The sequence below is a fragment of the Arachis hypogaea genome, chromosome 11 (assembly GCF_003086295.3).
Source record: "Arachis hypogaea cultivar Tifrunner chromosome 11, arahy.Tifrunner.gnm2.J5K5, whole genome shotgun sequence".
In the NCBI taxonomy this organism is placed as follows: domain Eukaryota; kingdom Viridiplantae; phylum Streptophyta; class Magnoliopsida; order Fabales; family Fabaceae; genus Arachis; species Arachis hypogaea.
In genome coordinates, this window is record NC_092046.1 from 66,738,426 (window position 1) to 66,743,955 (window position 5,530).

General features: G+C 40.3%; 1 non-coding gene across 1 annotated transcript; it reads left to right on the forward strand.

The window, feature by feature from the left end:
- Positions 1-4,390: 4,390 nt before the first annotated feature.
- Positions 4,391-4,498, forward strand: LOC112726118 (small nucleolar RNA R71). Its single transcript, XR_003165184.1, has one exon. It is a non-coding gene; the product is annotated as a small nucleolar RNA R71 (small nucleolar RNA).
- Positions 4,499-5,530: the final 1,032 nt, after the last annotated feature.

Below are 5,530 nucleotides of genomic sequence, written 5' to 3' on the forward strand. Positions count from 1 at the left end.
CTTTTTTTGCTTTGGACCTTGACTTTAACCGCTCAGTCTCAAGTTTTCACTTGACACCTACACGCCACAAGCACATGGTTAGGGACAGCTTGGTTTAGCCGCTTAGACCAGGATTTTATTCCTTTAGGCCCTCCTATCCACTGATGCTCAAAGCCTTGGGATCCTTTTTATTTGCCCTTGCCTTTTGATTTTAAGGGTTATTGTCTTTTTGCTCTTGCCTCTTGGTTTTAAGAGCTTTTGGCTTTTTCTGCTTGCTTTTTCTTTCTATTTTTTTTTCTATTTTTTTTCGCCTATTTTTTTTTCTTTTTTTCTGCAAGCTTTGTTCTTTGCTACTTTTTCTTGCTTCAAGAATCATTTTTATGATTTTTCAGATTATCAAATAACATGTCTCTTAGTCATCATTCTTTCAAGAGCCAACATAATTAACATTCTTAAACAACAACTTCAAAAGACATATGCACTGTTCAAGCATTCATTCAGAAAACAAGAAGCATTGTCACCACATTAATATAATTAAACTAAGTTCAAGGATAAATTCAAAACTCATGTACTTCTTGTTCTTTTGAATTAAAACATTTTTCATTTAAGAGAGGTGATGGATTCATAGGACATTCATAATTTTTAGACAAAGTTACTAATGATCATGTAATGAAGACACAGACATAGATAAGCACATAACATAGAAAACAAAAAAAAATAGAAGAAATAAGAACAAGGAATGAATCCACCTTAGTGATGGTGGCGTTTCCTTCTTGAGGAACCAAGGATGTCCTTAAGCTCTTCTATGTCTCTTCCTTGTCTTTGTTGCTCCTCCCTTATTGCTTGTTGATCTTCTCTTATTTCATGGAGCATGATGGAGTGCTCTTGATGTTCCACCCTTAGTTGTCCCATATTGGAACTCAATTCTCCTAAGGAGTTGTTGATTTGCTCCCAATAGTTTTGTGGAGGAATGTGCATTTGAGGCATCTCCGGGATCTCATGGTGATGAGCTTCATACGCCTCTTGAGCTCCATGAATGGGCTCTCTTGCTTTCTCCATCTTTTTCTTAGTGATGGGCTTGTCCTCTTTAATGAGGATATCTCCCTCTATGTCAATCCCAGCTGAATTGCATAGGTGGCAAATGAGGTGAGGAAAGGCTAACCTTGCCATAGTGGAAGACTTGTCAGCCACCTTGTAGAGTTCTTGAGGTATAATCTCATGAATTTCCACCTCTTCTCCAATCATGTTGCTATGGATCATGATGGCCTGGTCTATAGTAACTTCAGACCGGTTGCTAGTGGGAGTGATTGAGCATTGAATGAACTCCAACCATCCTCTAGCCACAGGCTTGAGGTCCAATCTTCTTAGTTAAACCGGCTTGCCTTTGGAGTCAATCTTCCATTGAGCTCCTTCCACACATATGTCCATAAGGACTTGGTCCAACCTTTGATTAAAGTTGACCCTTCTAGTGTAGGGGCGTTCATCTCCTTGCATCATGGGCAAGTTAAACGCCAACCTCACATTCTCCGGACTAAAATCTAAGTATTTCCCCCGAACCATTGTAACATAGTTCTTTGGATCCGGGTTCTTACTTTGATCATGGTTCTTGGTGATCCATGCATTGGCATAGAACTCTTGAACCATTAGGATGCCGACTTGTTGGATGGGATTTGTTAGAACTTCCCAACCTCTTCTTTGATTTCATGTCGGATCTCCGGATACTCATTTCTTTTGAGTTTGAAAGGGACCTCGGGGATCACCTTCTTCTTGGCCACAACATCATAGAAGTGGTCTTGATGGGCTTTGGAGATGAACCTTTCCATCTCCAATGACTCGGATGTGGAAGCTTTTGTCTTCCCTTTCCCCTTCTTAGAGGATTCTCCGGTCTTAGGTGCCATCAATGGTAATGGAAAAACAAAAAGCTTATGCTTTTACCACACCAAACTTAGAATTTTGCTCGCCCTCGAGCAATAAAAGAAAGAATAGATGAAGAAGAAGAAGAAATGGAAGAGATGGAGAGTGGGAAGTGTTTCGGCCAAGAAGGGTGTAGAGGGGTGTGTTGTGTGAATTTGATGAAGAATGGAGGGCTTTATATAGGGAAGGGAGGGGGGGAAAGGTTTCGGCCATATAGTTGGGTTTGGGAGGGAAATTGGTTTTGAATTTTGAAGGTAGGTGAGGTTTATGAGGTAGGTTTATGGGGAAGAGTGGATGGATGTGAGTGGTGAAGAGGTGATGGGGAAGAGAGATTGAGGTGATTGGTAAAGGGTTTTGGGGAAGAGTGTTTATGGGATTGTGTGAAAGAGGGGTTAGAAGAAGTGAGTGGAGGTAGGTGGGGATCCTGTGGGGTCCACAGATCCTGAGATGATCCTGTGGGGTCCACAGATCCTGGGGTGTCAAGGATTTGCACCCTTGCACCAAATTAGGCATGTAAAATGCCCTTGAACACAACTCTGGGCGTTCAGCGCCAGGTTGGTGCCCATTTTGGGCGTTCAACGCCCATTTGCTGCCATTTCTGGCGTTGAACACCAGAACCATGCTCTGTTCTGGCGTTGAACGCTAGGTAGATGCTTCCTCCAGGGTGTGATTTTTCTTCTGCTATTTTTGATTCTGTTTTCAATTTTTATATTTATTTTGTGACTCCACATGATCATGAAACTAACAAAACATGAAAAACAAAAACAAAATTAGATAAATAAATATTGGGTTGCCTCCCAACAAGCGCTTCTTTAATGTCAATAGCTTGACAGTGGGCTCTCATGGAGCCTCACAGATGTTCAGAGCTTTGTTGAGACTCTCCAACACCAAACTTAGAAATTGGATATGGGAGTTCAACACCAAACTTAGAGTTTGGTTGTGGCCTCCCAACACCAAACTTAGAGTTTGACTGTGGGGACTTTGTTTGACTCTGCTTTGAGAGAAGCCTTTTATGCTTCCTCTCCATAGATGCAGAGAGAGATCCTTGAGTTGTAAACATAAGGTTGTCCTCATTTACTTGAAGGATCAATTCTCCTCTGTCCACATCAATCACAGCTCTTGCTGTGGCCAGGAAAGGTCTTCCTAGGATGATGGATTCATCCTTTTCCTTTCCAGTATCCAGGACTATGAAATCAGCAGGGATGTAAAGGCCTTCAACCTTTACTAACACGTCCTCTACTTGTCCATAAGCCTGTTTTCTTGAATTGTCTGCCATCTCTAATGAGATTTTAGCAGCTTGCACCCCATAGATTCCCAGTTTCTCTATTACAGAGAGGGGCATGAGGTTTATCCCTGAACCAAGGTCACACAGAGCCTTAAAGATCATGGTGCCTATGGTACAAGGTATTATGAACTTTCCAGGATCCTGTCTCTTCTGAGGCAAAGTCAGTTGATCCAGATTACTTAGTTCATTGATGAACAAGGGAGGTTCAACTTCCCAAGTATCAATGCCAAATAATTTGGCATTCAGCTTCATGATTGCACCAAGAAACTTGGCAGATTGCTCATCAGAGCTCATGAAGGGCATAAGGAGGTTCAATGGAATCTCTATGGTCTCTAGATGAGCCTCAGATTCCTTTGGTTCCTCAGAGGGAAACTCCTTATTGATCACTGGACGTCCTAGGAGGTCTTCCTCACTGGGATTCACGTCCTCTCCTTCCCTTATAGGTTCGGCCATGGTGCTTATGTCAATGGCCTTGCACTTTCCTTTTGGATTCTCTTCTGTATTGCTTGGGAGAGTACTAGGAGGGATGTCAGTGATCCTTTTACTCAGCTGGCCCATTTGTGCTTCCAGATTTCTAATGGAAGACCTTGTTTCATTCATGAAACTTACAGTGGCCTTGGATAGATCAGAGACTAAGTTTGCTAAATTAGAAGTATTTTGTTCAGAGTTCTCTGTCTGTTGCTGAGTGGATGATGGAAAAGGTTTATTATTGTTAAACCTGTTTCTTCCACCATTATTGAAGCCTTGTTGAGGCTTTTGATCCTTCCATGAGAAATTCGGATGATTTCTCCATGATGAGTTATAGGTGTTTCCATAAGGTTCACCTAAGTAATTTACCTCTGCTATTGCAGGGTTCTCAGGATCATAAGCTTCTTCTTCAGATGATGCCTCTTGAGTACTGTTGGATACAGCTTGCATTCCATTCAGACTCTGAGAGATCATATTGACTTGCTGAGTCAATATTTTGTTCTGGGCCAATATGGCATTCAGAGTATCAACTTCAAGAACTCCCTTTTTCACAGGCGTCCCATTACTCACAGGATTCCTCTCAGAAGTGTACATGAACTGGTTATTAGCAACCATGTCAATGAGTTCTTGATCTTCTGCAGGCATTTTCTTTAGGTGAATGGATTCACCTGCAGAAGTATCCAATGACATCTTTGATAACTCCGACAGACCATCATAGAATATATCCAGGATGGTCCATTCTGAAAGCATGTCAGAAGGACACTTTTTGGTCAACTGTTTGTATCTTTCCCAAGCTTCATAGAGGGATTCACCTTCTTTCTGTTTGAAGGTCTAAACATCCACTCTAAGCTTGCTCAGATTTTGAGGAGAAAAGAACTTGGCTAAGAAAGCCGTGACCAGCTTATCCCAAGAGTTCAGGCTGTCTCTAGGTTGAGAGTCCAACCAGATTCTAGCTCTGTCTCTTACAGCAAAAGGGAAAAGCATGAGCCTGTAGACTTCAGGATCTACTCCATTAGTCTTAACAGTATCACATATCTGCAAGAATTCAGTTAAGAACTGAAAAGGATCTTCAGATGGAAGTCCATGAAACTTGCAGTTCTGCTGCATCAGAGAAACTAATTGAGGTTTCAGCTCAAAGTTGTTTGCTCCAATGGCAGGAATGGAGATGCTTCTTCCATGTAGATTGGAATTAGGTGCAGTAAAGTCACCAAGCATCTTCCTTACATTATTATTATTTTCGGCTGCCATCTCCTTCTCCTGTTCGAAAATTTCTGAAAGGTTATCTCTGGATTGTTGTAATTTAGCTTCTCTTAATTTTCTCTTCAGGGTCCTTTCAGGTTTCGGATCTGCTTCAACAAGAATATTCTTGTCCTTGCTCCTGCTCATATGACAAAGAAGAGGGCACAGAAAACATAATAATAATAGAGTTCCTTTATACCACAGTATAGGGATCCCTTTGTGAGTGGAAGAAAAGAGGGAGATAAAGAATGTAATGTAATAGAAGAAACACAACTGTGAGGAGGGTAGAGATGTGAGATGAGATGTTAGTAGATGAATAAATAAATAGAATAAGATGGGAGAGGGAGAATTTTCGAAAATAATTTTTGAAAAAGGGTTAGTGATTTTCGAAAATAGTTTTTGAAAAAGGATAGTAATTTTCGAAAAATTTTGAAATCAAAAATAAAAATAATTAGTTAATTGAAAAGAAATTTTTGAAAAAGAGGGAAGATATTTTCGAAAATTAGAGAGAGAGAGTTAGTTAGGTAATTTTGAAAAAGGTAAGAAGCAAACAAAAAGTTAGTTAGTTAGTTGAAACAAATTTTGAAAAGATGAGAGGTTAGGAAGTTAGAAAAGATATTTTGAAATCAAATTTTTTTTTAAAAA